We start from the raw sequence: 24,896 nt of genomic DNA on the forward strand, positions 1-24,896 counted from the left end.
ATTTGCGATTCTCGCGCAATTTGTCTGCTACTGATGTGCGGATTAGCCACGACAGCAGCTAAAACACCTACTTGGGCATCATCATTTGTTACAGGTCGTGGTTGACGTTTCACATGTGGCTGAACACTTCCTGTTTCCTTAAACAACATAACTATCCGGCGAACAGTCCGGACACTTGGATGATGTCGTCCAGGATACCGAGCAGCATACGTAGCACACGCCCGTCGGGCATTTTGATCACAACAGCCATACATCAGCACGATATCGACCTCTTCCGCAATTGGTAAACGGTCCATTTTAACAAGGGTAATGCATCACAATGCAAATACCGTCCGCACTGGCGGATTCAAAATGGTTCAAATGGCTCTGAGCACTATGGGACTTAACATATTAGGTCATCAGTCCCCTAGAACTTAGAAGTACTTAAACCTAACTAACCTAAGGACATCACACACATCCATGCTCGAGGCAGGATTCGAACCTGCGACCGTAGCAGCCGCGCGGTTCCGGACTGAGCGCCTAGAACAGCGAGACCACCGCGGCCGGCGCACTGGCGGAATATTCCGTGATACCACGTACTTATACGTTTGTGACTATTACAGCGCCATCTATCACAAAAAGTGGTCCAACTAAAACATTCATATTTCTTTATGTACTACACGAATATGTAATAAAAAATGGGGGTTCCTATTTATATAAAAAAACAACAACGCGGTTGTTATCCGTTTGACCAATGGCAGCGCCATCTAGCGGGCCAACCATAGAGCCATCTGGTTTCCCCCTTCAAGCTAGACAAGTTTCGTTCTTTGTAGTTTTTTCGTTTGACGCTTATTTCGTGAGATATTTGGCCCGGTCGCGATCAATGGACCACCCTGTATATGCAGACTGAAGCGACGAATGAGAATTCCGTTCTGTTTAGGTATATAGCGTATTCCTCTTGTAAGGCAGATAGATGCTGGTAACAGCGATGAGCGCCGGCGCGTCCTTCGTGAAACGTGCGGCAGGTGGCGTTTCCTCGTGTGGAGAAGGAGGACGAGGCCCGCGAAGGTCAGTGGGCCCGCGCTTGCGCTGCGCCAGTCACAGTTGGGCTCAGTTCCTGCTGCTGGTGAGTACATCTCACGCGCCTGGCTGAACACCGTCTCCTCCGACAGATGGTACGCCCCCCTGAGTCCCGAGCACAAGTAACAACTGTCGCGCATCTTGACCGAGTATTGGAACAACAAACGAATACTCACAGTTGGTGAGTGTTTCTGTGACTTTTCATAACTGATACACATTAGATTATACCATATGTCTGTCTAGTGATGCGCGCCAGAGTTGCAGAGAGGACGTTTTTCTGGTATTAGTATGACAATCTTTTTCTCGATCTGAACTTCAGTGTGTGTACTGTATGAGGATTACGCCTTCCGAAAAAAACGGAAACATCTAGAGATGCGATTAAATATTTCTATACAGTACGGGAATATCAAACATTCAGCACACACGCTTACACACTGATCTTGAGAATGAGTAATACACCACCTGAAAATTTTGAAAAACGATAATTACTGCAATTTTAAAACGTATTTTAATGTAAGCCACTCTGTAAAACTTCTATCGGCAGTAATTGCGAATCACAGTTTGTAATTTTCAGAATGTTTCAGAACATTGTTGTTATCGTATGAAAGTTTCAGACACTACGTATTCGCTGACATCTGCATCCATTTGATTTTCAAGTCTTGTTGTTGTTGTCTACTTGTTTGGTGCAACTCTTCACGTTAGTTTAGCCTATGCAAATCCCTTCGTATATGTATAACTACGGCAGACTACATCCACTTGAACCTGCGTACTGCGAACAAGCTGTGGCCTCCTAAAATCTTAACGTACCACTCTTCTCGCCATCGTCAAATTAACTGCTCCTTGATTCCTCACGATGTATTCTATTAACCGATCCCGTCTTCTAGTCATGTTGTGTAATAAATTTTTCTCCCCATTTCGGTTCAGTACCTCCTCTAAAGTTACCCGAGAGACTCATCTAATGTTCGGTATTCTTCAGTAATACCACATTTTAAAACCTGCTATTCCGTTCTTGACTGCACAGTTTGCAGGCCACTTCCGTACAATGTTACAAGTCAGACAAAAATTATCAGACTGTCTTCTAACAGTTGGAGTTGTATGTGTTGTTAACGTATTTCTATTTTTCGGGGAAAGCTTTTCTTACTACTGCCAGACTCCATCTTTCGTCCTGTTTACCTCGGCCGTCGAGAGCTACTTTGCTGCACAAATTAGAAAAATCGCAATAAACGTTATTGATACTAAAATAAGACAGCATTGTCATAATTCCTTAACGGAACCCTCCAATCACGAGGAAAGAGGGACAAATAGTAAATATCGCCACAATAATTAAGCAAATGCAACAGTCTTTATAATAAAAGCTGCTGAAAGAATAAGTGAAAAAACATGTTACGGATCAAACTGTAATGGTGTGTATCTTCATATTTTCGCGGCTTATTGATTGATGCATTAGATTTCCGGCGTGATGCCGCAGAAATTCAACTGACATTTCAGCCGTATACATTGCGGACACGATCAGAGTGAGCTGACAAACTGAACGGGAGCGGTCGTTGTGGCATCAGTGAGTCAGCTCATTCGGAAGATGAGAGAAAGGAATCCGACCGAAATGTCAGTTGAAGAAACGCGGTTTCTGCGGCTGTACACTCGAAATGTGACCGATCGACAAGGAAAGGGACTCGAACGTGGCTGTTCGCCATTCATGGGTCGCTGCCACTCGAGTAGGCCAGACGGCCCACTTCAAGCTTGATCTGCTGCCGGAACACCAGCCTAGCATAAAGTTTTTATCTGCCAGGCGGCGCTCTCTGTCTGGAGTGGAAGTATCCGTTAGCATTTTGCTGTCAGGAATCTCCTACAATATTTAATTAATGCTACGACTGGGATCAGATACCAGTCGAGATGTCTTGGTTTAAGTTTTTCATCGACTGCATGACTCAGTTCACATGAATGCTGGGATAGTTCTTTGAACAAAGTTACAATTTATTTCCTCTACGACTGTCGCCTAATTATGCTTGTGCTCCGTTTCGAATGACGCCACCTATGTTATAAAATATTGATTTTCTACTCCATTGAGTACCTATATTCCGAAGATCTATGTTGTTCTTCATACTAGAACAAGCTTACCTTTTCCCTTGCGAGACATTTAATTCTACGTGAAACGTGTTTTGTGTTAAGCTCCATCAGTATCTTTAGCTGCACTATGTTCATTTCGATCAGTTCCTGTTTAAAAGTTTCCCAGTTGACATCCAGGTCAGACCGTTTGGCATACATGTTGGTATTGTGTTATATGGACGTTGCGTCTGTTATTATTCTGTCAGTTACTTTATCCTTTTGCAGTTTACAAGAATATCCGTGTTGATTAAGAAATGTATTTTCTGAGCACAAGCAAAATAACTATTACGTGACCAACTTTTTACGGTTTTATAAAGACTGTCTAACGTTGTGAAACTTTACAATAGCTTGACCAGCATGACGTAATCATATGGACAGGACTGGCAACCTGTTTCTACGACTTTCCGATACTGCGTATCTCAGAACCGCTGCACCGTGTTAGCATTGTCACAACAGTTCACCTACGTCTTCTTTCTGTGTGCCAAGACGAATACTGAACTAAAACTACTGAATAATGCTGTGTTAGTGACAAAAGAAAAATACGCCATCCGTGAAAAGGCAACACGTGGACTTTCAGCCATGATGAAACTACGTAGCTAATAATCATTACAACGATAAATAATACCGGCTGCGGTTAAGAATTGAGGTACAAACAGCTGTTCTCAAAACATTGGCAGTTATCAGGTGTTCAATGCACTAAGGTATTGTCTGAATGATAAGCTTTTAATATTTTTCCGGTCCTAGAGCAAGTTTTAATAGTAAACCCTGCGTGCAGTTGACACAGATATTTAGACACTTTCAGAAAACGTTCGGTTTGATGTTAGAGGACCGAGGAGATCAGGAACTGCTGTTTCACTATAGAGTATGTACCAAAAAGCACTTCACAGGAAATTTAATAAGAGGAAGTAGCTGACGCTTTGATCCACAACTAAATGCATCAGTCACACGTTTTCCTGTATTAAATGCGTTCATAAGAGAATGACTGTACGTGAACTAAGCGAGGACGAATACTAACCCTTGAGAAGACTTTGTGTATTTGCAAACACATTTTAGACGGTTGACAATCAGTGAGAAGAGACAGTATCAGTTCAAGATAAGTAGTTATTAAATCTTTACTGACAAAGTCGATACAAATGTGATTTCATGACAACAGTGAACAGCGTTCGGATACCAAGTGTAGACGAAACCATTCTCCAGTCGACGATGTCCGCAGGACGGCGACATCGGAGGACATGCAGACAAGGCTACTCATTTATATCTGGATAAAATCCTTTGAAAACGACTGTAGACAGGAAATAATAGTGATAAAATATTATTCAATACGAAGTATCGCATCGTCAACTTATTTACCTTTCAAAATCCGATGGGCTAACGTGGTACGTTATATATCCGGTAGGGTAACGTCTTAGAAAAAGGGGAAATTTAATAAATATTCCTGCAACGCAAAAAAGTTTCGTTCAGAAGTGGGATAAACAATAACACAGAATAATAATAATAATAATAATAATAATAAAATAATAATAATAATAGTAGTAGTAGTAGTAGTAGTAGTAGTAGTAGTAGTAGTAGTAGTAATCTCGTTCCTTACATACCACGTTCTAGGGGTGTTTCGTCACGTTGTGCTTTTCCGATGTTTCGTCACGTTATGGTTTTCCGATTAATTTTCACGGTAATCTGAAGTTTCCGCTCTTGTATCTGGTGTAATCAGAGGTCATTTTTAAGGTGAAACTTTTTTGTTATTATTTAAGAATCGTTTGAGAAAATCATAATAGACGGACCATCAATACATCCAGAAAGACATTATGACAATCGACCTTACTTTTACTCTAGTATTTATTCCGATGTTAATATCAGGTGATCTTTCAAAACCGTAACTCATATTTCCAACGTCGAAGGTGTTTCCATCCTTTCTATTATATGCTGCCGAAACATGTAGATACGATAAACTCTTCGATGAAAATGAGGCATGTCGCATAAGACCTGCGGTATAGCATATTAGCAGAAAGAAAAAAAAAGTAGGTTAAAGCCAAGTTCTAATAGAAGTTATCAGCCTATTATGTTAGAATACAGGAGGAACCGCTCACAGTCTGCTCCAGTTAATGACCTTGAAATTAAACGGAAACCTTATTTAATATACCTTTCATCTACAAAAAAGCATAGTTCACTGCAACATATTTACACAATTACTTATTATTATTTACTAAGTTAGAAGACTAGTGCTGTAAAATCGTGACATATACGATTGAGACAGTACTTTAGTAATTTTGTAAGTAGAACACGTTCTTGCTGCAGTGATTTATCAGGAGACACAGGGCTCTGAACAAGCGTCCTCATTTAGTGAAGTCGTAAACGCCTGATCTCTGGCTTTGAGTCAGTGGCAGCTGTTCGTGCGACGCGCAAGGCCGCTAGTCTTTAGCCGCGATTACTGCTGGCTCTGTACCGGTCTTGTCACTTCGTGGAGATAACTGCCGCTCAGGCATCCCCTCGCTCTCAGTTCGCAAGTGCGAAGCAGTTGGAAAATCTAAAAGGAATCGGGCGCCGCGAAAACAAGGAAGCAGCATCTGTTCTTTCCTAGAGGCGGAAAATGTTGTGGGGTATTTCCGCTAAATTAAACGAGGAGTGGCCTAACACACTTCGTATTCAAGAAATCAAAAGTTCTAGTGGGCTCCCGTCGTTACTGATATTGTATCTCAGGAGACTACTACTTTTGTCTATTACACAGAAGCAAATATCGATTCTGAATGTCTTCAAGCATGTACGCTGTCTGATAAAAAAACAGTGGAGCACCCAGAAGCGTAGGAAGGAACGAAATGAAACTTCATGGGTGTACGTGACGTCATTTCGGCGATTAAAAAATAGTAAAAAAAAAAAACTAGGCAACATGATCCCACTTATCAGTACGATGTTTTTGCACACCTTCTAGCTAGGATGCATGCTATTATTCTGTTGGGAAGGTTTTTTATCCTTTCCGGTGGTAAGCTGTCCCACAACTCCTGTATCTACATCTACATCTACATCCATACTCCGCAAGCCACCTGACGGTGTGTGGCGGAGGGTGCCTTGAATACCTCTATAGGTTCTTCCTTCTATTCCAGTCTCGTATCGTTCGTGGAAAGAAGGATTGTCGGTACGCCTCTGTGTGGGCTCTAATCTCTCTGACTTTATCCTTATGGTCCCTTCGCGAGATATACGTAGGAGGGAGCAATATACTGCTTGACTCCTCGATGAAGGTATGTTTTCGAAACTTCAACAAAAGCCCACACCGAGCTACGGAGCATCCCTCTTGCACAGTATTCCACTGGAGTTTACCTATCATCTCCGTAACGCTTTCGCGATTACTAAATGATCCTGTAACGAAGCGCGCTGCTCTCCGTTGGATCTTCTCTCTCTCTTCTATCAACCCTATCTGGTACGGATCCCACACTGCTGAGCAGTATTCAAGCAGTGGGCAAACAAGCGTACTGTAACCTTCTTCATTTGTTTTCGGATTGCATCTCCTTAGGATTCTTCCAATGAATCTGTCTGGCATCTGCTTTACCGACGATCAACTTTATATGATCATTCCATTTTAAATCACTCCTAATGCGTACTCCCAGATAATTTATGGAATTAACTGATTCCAGTTGCTGACCTGCTATATTGTAGCTAAACGATAAAGGATCTTTCTTTCTGTGTATTCGCAGCACATTACACTTGTCTACATTGAGATTCAATTGCCATTCCCTGCACCATGCGTCAATTCGCTGCAGATCCTCCTGCATTTCAGTACAATTTTCCATTGTTACAACCTCTCGATATACCACAGCATCATCCGCAAAAAGCCTCAGTGAACTTCCGATGTCATCCACCAGGTCATTTATGTATATTGTGAATAGCAACGGTCCTACGTCGCTCCCCTGCGGCACACCTGAAATCACTCTTTCTTCGGAAGACTTCTCTCCATTGAGAATGACATGCTGCGTTCTGTTATCTAGGAATTCTTCAATCCAATCACATAATTGGTCTGATAGTCCGTATGCTCTTTCTTTGTTCGTTAAACGACTGTGGGGAACTGTATCGAACGTCTTGCGGAAGTCAAGAAACACGGCATCTACCTGGGGACCCGTGTCTATGGCCCTCTGAGTCTCGTGGACGAATAGCGGGAGCTGGGTTTCACACGATTGTCTTTTTCGAAGCCCATGCTGATTCCTACAGAGTAGATTTCTAGTCTCCAGAAAAGTCATTATACTCAAACATAATACGTGTTCCAAAATTCTACAACTGATCGACGTTAGATATATAGGTCTATAGTTCTGCACATCTGTTCGACGTCCCTTCCGGAAAACTGGGATGACCTGTGCCCTTTTCCAATCCTTTTGAACGCTACGCTCTTCTAGAGACCTACGGAACACCGCTGCAAGAAGGGGGGCACCATTTTGTCATCTGTGCGACAATCTAGAGAAGGAACTACAGTGCAGTCTTCCTGTGAAACAGCTTTGGAAAAAGACATTTAGTATTTCGGTCTTTAGTCTGTCATCCTCTGTTTTAGTACCATTTTGGTCACAGAGTGTCTGGACATTTTGTTTTGATCCACCTACCGCTTTGACATAAGACCAAAATTTCTTAGGATTTTCTGCCAAGTCAGTACATAGAACTTTACTTTAGAATTCATTGAACACCTCTCGCATAGCCCTCGTCACACTAAATTTCGCTTGGCGTAATTTTTGTTTGTCTGCAAGGCTTTGGCTATGTTTATGTTTGCTGTGAATTTCCCTTTGCTTCCGCAGCAGTTTTCTAACTCGGTTGTTGTACCACGGTGGCTCTTTTCCATCTCTTACGATCTTGCTTGGCACCTACTCAGCTAACACATATTGTACGATGGTTTTGAACTTTGTCCACTGATCCTCAACACTATCTGTACTTGAGACAAAACTTTTGTGTTGAGCCATCAGGTACTCTGACCGATATCCTGGATACTGCCACGGATTGTAGTTGACGTCTGTGCTGCGTGTTGTATCTGGAGGTCTTGCGGACAGCGTGAGTTCATCATCATCACGCAGACAGTTTACAGAGAGACGTGCTTTGCGTGGACGAGCATTATCCTGTTGGAGAGCGATACCATGATACTATCGCACGAGAGGTAACACTGTGAATGCAGGATGTCTGTGACGTACCGCTGTGCCGTCAGTTCTCTTGATTACTGCCAGTTGTAGCCCGAAGTCATACCCGATGGCTTTCCTCCCCATGTCGCCAAGGTTAAAATGATGTGCCTGTCCAAAACATTGGAAGATTGGGACACATCTTCAGGTCACCATGATACTCGCTGACCATAGTCATATGGGATATTTTTTGCATATAATTTATTGGCCTTTGGCATTAACCATTTAGCCAGAGAAGTGAGTAATTATAGATCAGGTATACTATATCACATATATAGCATAAACATTAGAAATTACAGTAATTCCAGGTAAACTTCATGATACATTGTGTACATTCACGCATTCAAAACAGTTCACCTATCACAACTTCTTACTCTGGAACTTCTGAGTCTGACTCATATGCTTCTTGGAGAAACTGTGCACCACTGACATAGTCCGTTGTGGTCGGCTGTTAAAACAGCTCCGTCACAGATTTAGCTTGAGGAATTCTTGCTCTCACCATGGCCTTAAGAAACCTGCGGCGTTGTCTCTCATAGCGTGAACATTCTTGTAGCATATGGTTAAGGTCTGCAGTTTCAGTTGGGTGGTCTTCGCAGTATGGAGATGGCTGAACTCTCATCCTATAAAGATGTAAAGAGTAACAGCCGTGATCATGCGGTTGCGCGTTATGGTTGTGGTATGACGTCTAGATAGCTTGATTTGTGAAAATCAAGTTTTTCATGGAATACTCGGCTGTATACGGCGTAGTGTCTTCCTTTGGACTATTGTGAGATCTCCCACGTATGTGACCATTCTTGACAACCTTTTTCTTCACGCCAGCAACAAAATCAGTATGTCGAAGGCAGCTGTAATAAGGCTGGCCATCAGTCACACTTTTGCCAGGTTGTCCTCCACCTCGTTACGTGAGTGTCCCTTGATCCATAATAAATGGACACGTTTATGATGACTTTCACACTTATAGAGAAACTTTATTACATCGAGTACATGGCCAGTGGTGTTGGAACCCCGCCGGCTGCTGTGGCGGTTCTAGGCGCTTCAGTCCGGAACCACGCTGCTGCTACGGTCGCAGGTTCGAATCCTGCCTTGGGCATGGAGTGTGTGATGTCCTTAGGTTAGTTAGGTTTAAGTAGTTCTAAGTCTAGGGGACTGATGACCTCAGATGTAAAGTCCCATAGTGCTTAGAGCCATCTGAACCAATTTTTGTTGGAGCCCCACTGCTGCTTTTCCAGGTTTTTCAGTGCGTTCCTCAAATCTACATCTACATATACACGGATACTCTGCAAATCACATTTAAGTGCTTGGGAGAGGGTTCACTGAACCACATTCACAATTCTCTATTATTCCCATCTCGTATAGTGCACGGAAAGAATGAACACGTATATCTTTCCGTGCGAGCTCTGATTTCCCTTATTTTATCGTGGTGATCGTTCGTGTCAACAAAATATTTTCGCATTCGGCGGAGAAAGTTGGTGATTGGAATTACGTGAAAAGATTCCGTCGCAACGAAAAACGCCTTTCTTTTAATGATTTACACCCAAATCCTGTATCATATCTGTGACACTCTCTCCCATATTTCGCGATAATCTGAGGCAATAAGGATGTTTTGAACTGATTTGTCGCATATTGAGGATCTTCCTTAATTGTAAGGACTTCGCCAGTGAAGATGCTATGCTGGTTTCAGTCGCTAGCGTAAACATAGCCCAGTATAACGGATCTCCGCCGAAGTATGAAAAGCCGGTGTCCTCTCTTGTTTTGGAGCCGTCAGTGAATATTTTCACCGATGAGAGACACGCTGATGCAATCAAATGGAAAGCGCCAGTAGAAGTGGTGAAAGTTAAATTCGATCCTTTGAGCTGATAGAAGACTGTGGGCTGATAGTTGAATAACTCATATTCCACACTAAATGCAGGAGGCAGAGAGTCTTTCACGACGAGGGGTATCAAATATCTTTGCTGTCTGAAGCTTTGAGCTAGGAGGGGTACCCTCCTCCTTTGAACCCTATCGTCGTACCAGTTGTCCTCAATGAAGAAGTTAACATTTTGCAGAAGAGGATGAACTGTTTGTGCTGCTCTACGAAGGATGAATTTCTGAGCCAAGATAGTCGTCAGGAATTGAAGAGGCATCTCCCTTGCTTCCACCAAAAGCGCATTCACAGGTGTAGAATTCATTGCCCCAAGACAGGTGCGTATGGCACTGTACTGCAGAGTATCGATCTTGCCTTGCAGAGATGTCGCCAATAATTCAGTATAGACCGAATCATGCCATTGTAAAGAATGAGTAGGACTGTAACATCATACGCGAGATACCGATCGTAGGATATTGAGTGATCGACCAGCCTTGGAAATCAAATATCCCACATAGCTTGCCCATTTCAGTCTGTCGACAGATAGCTGCTTACTGTAATAGTAAAAGGACTTAATCGCATCAAGGGCGTTGTTGCCGTCCATCTCTGCTGGGTAAAGACAACCGCCGAAGATTTACCATCTGCCAGATTCAGTCCAGTTCTGTAAGTCTACGAATAGAGTACGTACGCCGCTCGATCCAACCACCTTAGCGTCATCCTCAATCTGAGAGAAAACGTGTACATGCAGATGTCATCGGCGCACAATAGGACTTTTATTGAAGGGCCAAAAATTGTGCTAAATTCTGATGGGATGTCATATGGGATAGTGCAGAACCACGATTCATTGCTGAAGACAGTGTGACGCCTTTCATCAGTAGTGCATGCTTCTCGGTCATAGCACCACTCCGGACATAGCCGTTTGCGTTGTGTTAACGACTGCCTACGCAAGAGACGGTAATTCCCCACTTCGGCTGCTGCTAGTCTTCGACCAATGATGCGGGAAGACCATTTCTTGTTCTCCGATTGCAGGCGCTGATGTGAAAGGGTTACAATGTGCTTGGTGCACAATATGGCTATTCTACCTCGTTGTAGTCAATATCGTCGACTGAAATCTTGAAGACGATTATGCCTGACTTCACGATCCCGTGCACACGGGGCCACTGTCGAACCCGAATGCCCCAAAACTCTAGATATTGCAAGATTTGACCAGTCAGCCAAATGGAGAGCTACAATGAAGTCGTTTTCAAATCCTCTCAGCTGCTGATAACGCTGTCTCACACGAGTACGCATCATCTTCTTGTCCTTCTCTGCGATCACTCAACGTCTGACGCTATTCATGTCCTTTATATACCTGACCAGGTCTGATAAGAATAATAAACAGGAACAACACTAATGAACTCTGGTGGTCGATCTGTCACAGAAAATTGCAACTCTAATGATTTACATACACGCCAACGGTGTGTACCTGTATGAAGTTATCTACGCCTACATACATACTATGCTGCATGGCGTAGGTACCTTGTACCACTGCTGTTCATTACCTCTCCTGTTCCACTCGCAAACAGATCGAGGGAAGAACGACTGTCTAAAAGCCTCCTTGTGTTGTTGTTGTTGTTGTTGTTGTTCTGGTCTTCAATCCGGAGACTGGTTTGATTCAACTATCAATGCCACTCTATCCTGTGCAAGCTTCAACTCCGAATAACTACTACAAATCCGAATAACTACCACAAACTACATCCCACTGAATCTGCTTACCGTATTCATCTCTTAGTCTTCCTCTACGATTTTTATCCCTCCTAACACACACACACACACACACACACACACACACACACACACACACACCGATCCAATACTAAGTTGGTCATGTGTTGATGTCTCGGAAAGTGTCCTATCAACTGATCCCTTCTTTTAGTCAAGTTGTGTCGGAAATTTCACGTTTCCCGAATTCTATTCAGTACCTCCTAATTGGTTACGTCATCTACATAGCTAATCTTCAACATTCTTCTGTAGCACCACATTTCAAAAGCTTTTATTCTCTTATTGTCTAAATTGTTTATCGTCCGTTGGTTCAAATGGCTCTGAGCACTGTGGGGCTTAACTTCTGAGGTCATCAGTCCCCTAGAACTTAGAACTACTTAAACCTAATTAACCTAAGGACATCATACACATCCATGCCCGAGGCAGGATTCGAACCTGCGACCGTAGCGGTCGCGCGGCTCCAGACTGTAGAGCCTAGAACCGCTTGGTCACCCCGGCCGGCTTTATCGTCCGTGCTTCACTTCTATATATGGGTAAACACCAAATGCTTTCAGAAAAAACTTCCCGACACTTAAATCTATATTAGGTGCCACTGCCAGTTTACAATTTATATGCTCTATTTCTTGATTAGCGTTAAGTATTTTGCTGCCCAAATAGGAAACCTCATCTACTACTTTAAGTGTGTCGTTTCCAAATCTAATTCCCTCAGTATCATCTGGTTTAATTCCACTACATTCCATTATCCTTATTTTGCTTTTTTAATGTTCATCTTATACCCTCCTTTCAAGGTACTATCCCTTCCGTTCAACTGCTATTCCAAGTTCTTTGCTATGTCTGACAGAATTACAATGTCATCGGCAAACCTTAGTTTTTATTTCTTCTCCCTGAACTTTAATTCTCACTCTAAATTTGTTCTTTGTTCCTTTACTGCTTGTTCAATGTGCAAATTCAATAACATTGGGGATGTGTTACAGGCCTGTCTCACTCCCTCCTCTACCACTGCTTCACTTTCATGCCCCTCGACTTTTGCAACTGCCGTTGGTTTCTGTACAAGTTGTAAAGAGCCTTTCGCTCCCGGTATTTTACCCCTGCTACCTTCAGCATTTCAAAGAGAACTTTGTCAAAAGCTTTCTCTAAGTCTACAAATGCTATCAACGTAGCTTTGGTTTTCCTTAATCTATCTTCTAAGATAAGTCGTACGGTCAGTATTGTCGCGCGTGTTCCTACATGTCTCCTACATCCAGTCTGATCAACCGTGACTTATTAAACTGATAGGTAACATTCACACCTGTCAGTCTGCACACGAGATCTAGTTTTCCGCATCTTACGTTACTGTCCTTAGGCGACATGTTCGTTGACGACAAAAGAATCGTTCTACAGTCACCCTCAGCTGCTGTCTTGCCGAATGAGCACTGTCTTGTCTCCGGGGTGTCCCATTGGAGTTCACTAAGCATCTCCATAATACTTGTGCGCTGATCGTACCTGCTGGTGACAAATCTAGCAACCCGCCTCTGAATTGCTTCGACGTTTTCTTTTAATCCGACTTGTTTGGGGTCCCAAACACTCGAACAGCATTCAAGAATGGGTCGCTCTATCGATCTATACACCATCTTCTTTATGGATGAGCTACACTTTCCCAAAATTCTCCCACTCGTTCCAGTTCATATCGCTTTGCAACGTTACGCATAGATATTTATTCGAGGTGACTATGTCAAGCTACCCTACTACTGCTGTATTCCAACATTACACGATTGTTTTTCTTATTCATCCGCATTAACTTGCGGTTTTCTATATTTACAGCAAAGTGCAATTCATCACACCAAGTAAAAATTTTGTCTAAGTCATCTTGCATATTCCTACAGTCATTCAACGAAGACAGCTCCCTGTACTCCCTATACTCCCGTACTCCACAGCGTCATCAGCAAACTGCCATAAATTGCTGTTCACCCTGTCCGTCAGGTCATTTATGTATATAGAGAATAAAATCGGTCCTATTGCACTTCCCTGTGGCACACCTGACGATACCCTTGTCTCTGATGAATACTCACCGTCGAGGACCATGTACTGGGTTCTGTTATGTAAAAGGTCTTCGAGCCACTCGCATATCTGGGAGCCTAAACCGTATACTCGGATCTTCAGTCTGCTGTGAGTCACCGTGTCAAAAGCTTTCCGGAAATCTAGAAGTACGTAATCTGCCTGTTACCCTTCATCCATTGTTCGCAGTACATCACGTGAGCAAAGGGCGGGCTGAGTTTCACACGATCGATGCTTACAAAATCGCTGCTGGTTAGTGAACGGAGGCTTTTCTATGCCAAAGAAATTTGTTTAATTCGAACTCAGAATGTGTTAAAAAATTCTTCAGCAAACGGATTTAAGGATATTTGTCTGTAATTATGCGGGTCGGTTCTTTTCCATTTTTTTATATATAGGAGAAAACTGCTCTTTTTTTCCATTCACTTGCGACTTTTCGCTGGGCGAGAGGTTGGTAATAAATGCCATGTAAGGGGCAAATACCGCAGAGCACTCTCTGTAAAACCGAATTGGGATTCCATCTGGACCTGGTCACTAATTTGATTGCAGCACTTTCAGCTGCGTCTCTACGCCACCGATGCCAATTTCTACGTGTATGTGCTCCACGCGGGAGGCTGTATAACAGACAAACGACAGTATGTTTGTATGGTTCGCGCGCGTGAATGATGTCTTAAACGTGAAATAAATTTCGAACTTTAGATTCCCTTTTGCTATCATCTATTGCCAGCCCAGACTCGTCGACGAGTGACTCCATAGCAGCCTTCGACCCGCTTGGTGGTTTTGTGTATGACTAGATTTTTCTCGGATTCTCGACAAGATCTTTCGTTAACGGTGGAAGTTGTGTGCTTCGCACATTGCTCTTCTTAAAGACGCAAGAATTTCTTCTAACTTTTGCCTGTCGACATTTGTGCGCTATTTTCTGAACCGAAAGTGGAACAGCCTTTGCTTCCTCAGTACTTTCCGAATTTCGTTGTAAAACCATGGTGGCTCTTTTCCGTCCTTAATCCACTTACTCGGCACATAATTCTCCATAGTATGATTTACAATCCGTTTAAACTTTGCCCATAATTCCTTTACGTCCATCTTACTAGAACTAAATGATATCAGTTCATTGCCTAAGTGAGATGGTAACAACTGCTTATCTGTTCTTTCTTGCAGAAACACCCTCCTAGTCTTTCAGACTGGTATATTACCTTTGGTAACCATGATCGGTAAGATGGCATTGTGAGCACTAATCCCTTTCTCTATAGTGACACTTTCGATAAGGTCTGGCCTATCTGTAGCAACAATGTCTAAGATATTTATATTGCGTGTGGGCTGTCGAACTAGCTGCAAGACACGTTTTCGATAAACTTGTTCAAAAGTACCTCGCAAGACTGCCTGTACCCCCAGCAATGGGTGTCCTTTTTTAGATTTCCTCCTAACTGTGTGGAAAAATTTTAGAGATTTTATCCACATTCGTTTGTTTTCACGAGGGTAAGGGCACTGATAATCTCGCCGTTGAGCGCCCATCCTGCAATGAATCCATAGGCGTCCCCAGTCTATACTCGGTAGGTTAAAGTCGCCTCCAACAAGTATTGCATTATCTCTATATTTACGCGCTATTGAACATGAACCGAGCGAGGTGGCGCAGTGGTAGCACACTGGACTCGCATTCGGGAGGACAACGGTTCAATCCCGTCTCCAGCCATCCTGATTTAGGTTTTCCGTGATTTCCCTAAATCGTTTCAGGCAAATGCCGGGATGGTTCCTTTGAAAGGACACGGCCGATTTCCTTCCCAATCCTTCCCTAACCCGAGCTTGCGCTCCATCTCTAATGACCTCGTTGTCGACGGGACGTTAAACACTAACCTAACCTAAACCTAATTGAACATGACTTCGAATGACTTTAGAACTGTCACTGTGTAATCCGGTGGCCGGTAAAAACATTCAACAATTAATTTGGTTTTACCTAGGCCTGTTACACGCGACCAGACAACTTCGCTGTCACGTTCAACTTCGACCTAAATAGACCATATTTTTGTGAACTGCAACGAACACTCTCCCTCCAATGGCATCTAATATGTCTTTCCGACACAAGTTCCACGAATCACTGAATATCTCAGAGCATTCTACTTCGAATTTGAGCCAGCTCTCGGTCGAGAGAGTCAAGAAAGTGTCTCCGCTTTTGAACGCGATCGGATTTCGCAAGTGCGCTCCTCAAGTGCTCCACTATTCAAGCAGCTGCTTTCTTTGTGTGGTGCACAAGTCTGCGCCTTATTATCACAGGTCCACAAACCGGTGCCATGACCGTCACAGAATCGACGGAACCTTCACTCGGCTCCATCACAAAGGTTCCCGATAGACTCTAGGTACGAAGCTGCAAACTGTGAGCTCTGCCTGCACCCCACGAGCGAGCCCAGAAGTCATCACCCCTTCTGTCAGCAGCCTGTAGAATCTGAGGTGGTCAGCAGAAACCAAGCGTCATGCGTCATTGATGCTGACATGAGGAACAACCTGCAGGCTACTGCACCATGTTCCCTCGATAGCTGGAGGCAGGACCTCCTCCAGGTCTCGGATGAGGCCTTCCAGCAGATACAGAGTGCACATTGGGGTTCTTGCTGGCGCTCGACATTATTTCCCTAGGGGGTTCCATTTCGTACCTGACGCTGGAGCTCCGGATAACTAGTAAACCTCTCCCCCAATGTGCCTGCTTGGATCCTGCTGAAGAGCGGTCACCTTTCCACTCATTAAGTGAATGGGTGAGACCAAGCGGTCCGCCGCCACATTCACTCTCCGCTTCGAGCAACCAGCAGCCACTCTCACTGCAGTCAGCGCGAATTTTGTACTATCGCGAAATATGGGAGAGAGTGTCACAGATATGATACAGGATCTGGGTTGGAAATCTTTAAAAGAAAGGCGTTTTTCGTTGCGACGTAATCTTCTCACGAAATTCCAATCACCAACTTTCTCCTCCGAATGCGAAACTATTTTGTTGACACCGACCTACATAGGGAGGAACGATCACCACGATAAAATAAGGGAAATAAGAGCTCGTACGGGAAGATATAGGTGTTCATTCTTTCCACGCGCTATACGAGATTGGAATAATAGAGAATTGTGAAGGTGGTGCGATGAACCTTCTGCCAGGCACTTAAATGTGATTTGCAGAGTATCCATGCAGATGTAGATCTGCGTCGGTTAGACGGGAAGCTGCGTCGGCAGCAGAGCCCGTGGGCGAAACAAGGGACACCCGAGGTGTCCCATGCGCTTCGCCAGTTTCTCATCTGCCGCCACTCCCGAAGACAGTAGCTTGCAGACGGTTGATCGCGGCCATAAGCGTCTTCAGCTGTTCACGAATTGTGACCAGCTCCTCCTGCACGCACAACCCTATCCATCTTACTACTAATAACCTGAGAATTAAAGTATGAAAACGAACAGAAAAAGTAAATATGCTACTTTCGTGCCTGCTGGTTGTCTGTGATCGTCGGTTACTGCCCGTCCAAAGCAATAAACAAATGAAGATTGTGCGAGTGTGGACGTGGCCGTTACTAAAATGCGTTATTTTTGGAAAGTTGTAGTAAGGTCTTATAGGACCAAACTGCTGAGGTCATCGGTCCCCAAGCCTACACACTACTTAATCTAACTTAAACTATGGGATGAGAAGTTCCGCCTTATGCAAGACACCTTTCTTCTGTTTGCTTCGTAGCGTGTTTGGCTGGGTGAGGCACGCGAGTTTGAATTGTATTTGGCGTCAGTGGTGTGTGATTTGTGTGGGTTTGCGTTCTCTCTCTCACTCTCTGTCTACCTACCTCTCTCCCCCTCTCTCTGCCGCAGTACTCAAAACACACACACACACACACACACACACACACACACACACACACACACACGCCAAATACAATTCAAACTCGCGCACCTCACCCAGCCAAACACGCTACGAAACAAATGAACACCACACAGCCACAACAACACGTAATGGCAGCGAAAACCCCGCCTGTGTTTTGAGAAATCGAAAACGTGCCGTGCGAAGCGACCATAGGTCACAAAGTAAGCCTATTTATGTGAATCTTCAGGTTTTCGCGGCGCAAAGACTGCTCCATTAAGTTTCGGGAATGCAGCCGCATGAATTCTGCTTCTTCTTCTAATATTTCGGCTGTATACCATTCAGCCATCTTCAGAGAGAGCCGTACGACTGACGCTCCAGCGCTCGCTCTATCCTTTTAAACTCGCGGACCGTGCCACTGCGCATTCGGCCACAGATAAAAAAGGCGCGAGTGATGTTGATCGGCGGCAAAGACGTACAATATGCATGAGTTACGTCTGTGGCTGCGCATTCGATCCATGCTTGGAGGTCGATGTATTACTGGGAGCTGAACTGTAGCGACGTCTTTGTAAGTTCAATATTGAAAGTGCCGGATTCCATGATTTATCTAATGTGAAACCGCTGTCTCTATTAATTAAATTCTTCGTCAAGCGGATTTCAATGGCCTCTTTTACTACGGAGTCCCAGAAAGATGAAACAGGAGTCAGAATTTCGACATTTTCATATACCATAGAGTGACCAGAATGAATACAATGCTCTGCCACAGCCGATTTACTGGGTTGTAAGAGCCGAGTGTACCTGATATGTTCCGTACACCTCTCTTGGACTGTACGATTCGTTTGTCCGATATATGAAAGGCCACATTCACATGGTATCTTGTAAACTCCAGGCTTGCGGAGTTGTAAGTCATCTTTAACGGAACCCAGGAGTGCAGCCGTCTTCGCCGGTGGACGAAAAATCACTTTTACTTTATGTTTAGTGAGGAGCCGTCCTATTTTGGATGAAAGGCTTCCCACATACGGCAGGAAAGCCATGGATTTAAATGTTTTCTCGTCATCTGCATTCCTTACGGACACCTTAGGTTTTATTTGTAGTGCCTTACGTATCTGTTGTGGAGAATACCCGTTGTCCTCAAAAACTCTCTTCAGATGTAAAAGTTCGTCTTTTAAATTACTTTCATCAGATATGACGTGTGCTCGGTGTACCAAAGTTCTTAGAACACTACTCGTCTGCGAAGGATGGTGACAGCTATTTGCATGTAAATATAAGTCCGTATGGGTCGGTTTCCGATATACTGCATGACCCAAAGTGCCATCTTCTTTACGCCGAACCAAGACATCCAAAAATGGAAGACATCCCTCCTTTTCCACTTCCATTGTAAACTGAATTTGTCCATGGATGGAATTCAGATGGTTTAAGAAGTTCTGCATTTTGTCCTCGCCATGGGGCCACACTACGAAGGTGTCATCAACGTACCTCCAAAAAACTGTAGGCTTCAAACTAGCAGAGTCCAGGGCCTTCTCCTCGAAGTCCTCCATAAATAAATTGGCCACCAAGGGTGACAAAGGACTACCCATGGCAACACCGTCAGTCTGTTCAAAAAAGTCGTTATTAAATAAAAAAGTATGTGGAGGTCATCACATGGTGAAACAAAGCTAAAATCTCCTTATCAAAACTTTTTCCAATGAGATCTAAAGATTCAGAGAGAGGTACCTTAGTAAATAGCGACACTACATCAAAGCTGACTAATAGATCAGAGGTGTTCAGTTTCAAAGATTTTAATTTGCCAATGAAATCTGCAGAGTTCCTTATATGATGATCACATTTTCCCACAAGCGGCCTCAATAGTGACGCCAGGTGGTTGGCACAACCATAGTTGGCTAACCAATATTGCTCACGATAGGACGTAGAGGAACGTCTTTCTTATGGATCTTTGGGAGTCCATAAAGCCTTGGAGGCACTGCACCACTTGGTTTCAGTCTTCGTATGACTTCCGGTGGAAATGGGGAGGCATTCAAAAGCGACGCCGTCTTCCTTACCACCTTGTTGGTGGGGTCCTTACTGATCTTCCGGTACATACTATCATTCAGTAAGCTGTATATCTTATCATGATAGTCGTCACGTGACATTAAAACAGTGGCATTACCTTTATCAGCAGGGAGAACCACCGTTTCGGTATCTTGGCGGAGCATACGCAGTGCAGTCCTCTCTGCCACAGATATATTGCTTCTTTGTGGGCGAGCCTTCATAACAGATCGATAAGTTTCGCATCTTATTTCATCTGCAGAATCCGTAGAGAGTGGTCGAACAGCTTCTTCAACGGCACTGATGAATGCAGGTATAGGCAAAACCTTTGGCGTGGGTGCAAAATTCAGTCCTTTGCTTAAGACCATCATCGTAGCATCGTCCAAATCTCTACCCGTCATAAGCCTATTTACTTCGCCAACAGCACAGGAGAACGCACCACAACTTCAAAACTGTAAGTTACAGACGAAAAACATGATATAGACTGATTTCCGTTCGTAAATGCATAACAAACAGAAAAATAAATTACGTTTTGCTGTTTGCAGATGACAAGTTGGATATTGTGTGGCAGAATAGGTACCAAAATAAATGGATAATAACAGCATGTATGGTATGTTAACGAATGCATACATCCACTTTTTGCCGATTAGGCTATAAATGGAACGTTGACATAATGTTATAAACAACACAGATGTTAATATGTAACAACAATTTCACAGTTAAAAATAAAAAAGAAATTAGATCCACTGATGACAGCACAAAAGTGCTGAAACACGTATGGGTGAAACAAAACAGAAAAAAGGTGTCTCGCATAAGGCGAAACTTCTCATCCCATTTTCTAGCAAGCACCGACACAACAAGAATAACTGCACCACAAGATGATAAACTTAAACTAACTTACGCTATGGACAACACACACACCCATGCTCGAGGAAGGACTCGAACCTCCGACGGGGGAAGCCGTACGGACCGTGACAAGGCGCCCAAGACGCGTTACTATACCTCCCAAATATAAAAAGACGCAATGAATTTAAGAATCAAACTTTGCAAGCTCACAAAAACACGGAAGGAATTTAAGAATTAACTGAGAACCTAAACAGAAGGTAAATGTGTTATTTGGTAGCCTCCTGTTAGTGCTTCATTTACGTTGCCTTTCGACCATGTTTTCTGGGTACTTCACTTTTTCCTCCAGGGAGTGTTCTTGAGGTATTCGTAGATCATAACACTCTCCGCCGTTACATTTGTCCAAACTGAGTCAGAAATATGTCGATAAACTTAGGTCATGTTCAAAAATGGTTCAAATGGCTCTGAGCACTATGGGACTTAACATCTGTGGTCATCAGTCCCCTAGAACTTAGAACTACTTAAACCTAACTAACCTAAGGACATCACACAACACCCAGTCATCACGAGGCAGAGAAAATCCCTGACCCCGCCGGGAATCGAACCCGTGAACCCGGGCGTGGGAAGCGCGAACGCTACCGCACGACCACGAGCTGCGGACTTAGGTCATGTGTTCAGGCCTGTTTACTGAGTGGCAAAGTACTTGTGTCCATAAATTAAGGGAGATTTCAGGGTAAAGAAAATGTTACTCGTTGCGACGACTAAGCAGTGGCGGTGTAACACAGGAACATAACACACGGCATACCTGGTCGACACTAATTAATGTGCACACAGCAGGTCGTGTTGGATAGGATTTGTCATAATTGTTCTGACTGCTTCTCGTGTATTTACTATCAAAAACAGTCTTGATCACAACTTATATATTCCGGTGACCGGTTTCGGCCAAAACTGTGGTCATCTTCAGACCAATGGGTAAGAACCTCCTTCTGGTGGTAAATCACTTGTGATTTACCACCAGAAGGAGGTTCTTACTGATTGGTCTGAAGATGACCACCGTTGTGGTCGAAACCGGTCACTGGAATAAATAATTTGTGATCAAGACTTTTTTTGATAGTAAATATTTGTAGTAAATATTGAGCACTGTATACTCCCACAATGTATTCAAAAGTAATAGCTTGTCGTGTGTTGGAAAGCGGGTTGTCACAGCTAACACATCAGGATAACATTACGCTGGCAAATTGTCGGTAGATCAGAGGTTGACCACAGTCAACGCGAGTGTGGGTCAGGTGCTAAAGAAATATCCATAGAAAAATAAAATGCCGACCTCGGGGAAGTTCAGTTTGGAATCCATAAAAAATGTAGGAACACGTGAGACAATACTGACATTAAAAAGTATCTTAGAAAAAAGATAAACCCGCATTTACACTAACTGCAGCCGCCGATGGCGATGCCGCACGCCTTTGTGGTAGCGTTCGACTCGGAGGTAAGCTGGTTCGAATGCTGGAGGCGGATGAAATTTTCATTACCAGTATTTGGCCAGCAAGGGGAGAAGAGTTGGTGGCATAAGGTTTCTGACCACCAGTCCGCGCCAACGACCTGGAATAAATTCCAAACCTCTCCGTAGCGTCTCATGAAGTTAGGGCATTTGATACTGTTGATGGTGATCCGTCGTTAAGCTCGGCATCCTCCTTGGTGTTCAAAATGGCTCTGAGCACTATGGGACTTAACCTCAATGGTCATCAGTCCCCTAGAACTTAGAACTACTTAAACCTAACTAACCTAAGGACATCACACAACACCCAGTCATCCTTGGTGTTTTTCGAGAGGAGTAGGCTATGTGCGGACACCGGGTTTTATCCTCTCGTTTTCCTTGACCCATAATAACACAAAGCCAACACTACATTGTACAGGTACTCGTCAGTCATCCACACGACACAGATGTACACTTGACACTTTATTACGGGTCGGAGGAAGGCAACGGTGAACCTTCTCCACTAGGACCGTGCCATGAGCGGCGTTGTAAGATTCCTGCATCCTCTTCCTCCACACTCATTCACTGAGTATGAAACCATCTATTATTATTACAGTATTAGAAGATTTAGAGAAAGCCGTTGGCATTGTCGATTGCAATTAACTATTTGATATTCTAAGGTTATCAGAGAAAAAATATAGTGGACGAATATTTATCTGCAATTTGTACACAAACCGGATGACGTGAAAAGGAGACCGTTGCTAAGAGGAGAACGAGACAATGTTGAAGCCTATTCCTTATGTTTATTAAACTACACATAGAGCAAGCATGGAAACTGATAAGACAACTAGAGAAGGCCTGAAAGTTCAGGGAGAAGAAATTAGATCTTCGATGTTTACCGAACACATTGTAATTCTGTCAGATATGGCAAAGAAAAATTCGGAGTAGGTATTAAAATTCATGGAGAAGAAGTAAAAACTTTGAGGTTCGCCGATGACATTGTAATTCTGTCAGAGACAGCAAAGGACTTGGAAGAGCAGTTGAACGGAATGGACAGTGTCTAGAAAGGAGGATATAAGATGAACATCAACAAAAGCAAAACGAGGATAATGGAATGTAGTCAAATTAAGTCGGGTGATGCTGAGGGAATTAGATTAGGAAATGAGACACTTAAAGTAGTAAAGGAGTTTTGCTATTTAGGGAGTAAAATAACCGATGATGGTCGAAGTAGAGAGGATATAAAATGTAGACTGGCAATGGCAAGGAAAGCGTTTCTCAAGAAGAGAAATTTGTTAACATCGAATATAGATTTAGGTGTCAGGAAGTCGTTTCTGAAAGTATTTGTATGGAGTGTAGCCCTGTATGGAAGTGAGACATGGACGATAACTAGTTTGGACAAGAAGAGAATAGAAGCTTTCGAAATGTGGTGCTACAGAAGAATGCTGAAGATAAGGTGGGTAGATCACGTAACTAATGAGGAGGTATTGAATAAGATTGGGGAGGAGAGAAGTTTGTGGCACAACTTGACTAGAAGAAGGGATCGGTTGGTAGGACATGTTCTGAGGCATCGAGGGATCACAAATTTAGCATTGGAGGGCAGCGTGGAGGGTAAAAATCGTAGAGGGAGACCAAGAGATCAATACACTAAGCAGATTCAGAAGGATGTAGGTTGCAGTAGGTACTGGGAGATGAAGAAGCTTGCACAGGATAGAGTAGCATGGAGAGCTGCATCAAACCAGTCTCAGAACTGAAGACCACAACAACAACAACATGGCAAAGTGCAGGGTGGTTATAATTAAACTTTCGTTATTTGAGCCAGTGTAGACGAAGAGCTATTTACCGCGTGGGTCCCAAACGTTACAGGAATGACGTTCAGACTGTCCGCTGCAGGGTTTGCATAGTTAGTAGTGTTAGTGTCACGACATGCTGTTAGGCGCGGATACCAGTGCGGCGACGTAGGGTTGAAACAGAAGCAGTGTGTGCATTACAATTGCAGACAGTCACATGGATCTGGACAAGGTGAGCAGGGATTCACTCGTAAAGCTGTTTTATCCAAGCAACAGCAACAGTGCTGCTCTTCTTCGCGAATATCGACCTCTTTCCGCATCGGATTTGAAAAATATGATTCCGAGTTTCGAATTAACTGGCGATTTGGGAGTTGCTCCTGAGTGACGCCGACGACCAATCGCGTCACAAACTGTTGAAGGAGTCACTGTTGGCATGACTGAGAATGCTGGACGCGATGTGCGATCTTCAAGCAGTGCACGAGCTGTATCCACGACAGCTGAACATTCCATTGTCCACCGTTGTTTAGGGGAGTACGGTTCCAAGCTGTCGTGGATGCGTATGGTCGTCATACTGAGCAACGTATGTGAACTGGAACGCCGGCCGCTGTGGCCGAGCGGTTCTAGGCGCTTCAGTCTGGCACCGCGCGACCGCTACGGTCGCAGGTTCGAATCCTGCCTCGGACATGGATGTGTGTGATGTCCTTAGGTTAGTTAGGTTTAAGTAGTTCTTTGTAGAGGACTGATGACCTCAGATGTTAAGTCCCATAGTGCTGAGAGCCATTTGAACCATTTTTTGACCTGAAACATAAACATGGTACACAGTTAACAAATGTTACCATCTCATATGGAAATTAAAATGTGTATCAAATGACTCTGAGCACTATGGGACTCAACTTCTAAGGTCATCAGTACCCTAGAACTTAGAACTATTGAAACCTAACTAACCTAAGGACATCACACACATCCATGCCCGAGGCAGGATTCGAACCTGCGACCGTAGAGGTCGCGCGGTTCCAGACTGCAGCGCCTT

General features: G+C 43.7%; 1 protein-coding gene across 1 annotated transcript in view; it reads left to right on the top strand.

Moving 5' to 3' along the window:
• The first annotated feature begins 1,088 nt into the window (after positions 1–1,088).
• LOC126183572 (UNC93-like protein) overlaps positions 1,089–24,896 on the top strand; it is a 430,963-nt gene continuing 407,155 nt past the window's right edge. Inside the window, exon 1 of the mRNA XM_049925664.1 lies at positions 1,089–1,240. The gene's annotated coding sequence lies outside the window, so the exon portion shown is untranslated. The remainder of the gene's footprint in view (positions 1,241–24,896) is intronic.

Source organism: Schistocerca cancellata, chromosome 4 (genome assembly GCF_023864275.1).
Source record: "Schistocerca cancellata isolate TAMUIC-IGC-003103 chromosome 4, iqSchCanc2.1, whole genome shotgun sequence".
In the NCBI taxonomy this organism is placed as follows: domain Eukaryota; kingdom Metazoa; phylum Arthropoda; class Insecta; order Orthoptera; family Acrididae; genus Schistocerca; species Schistocerca cancellata.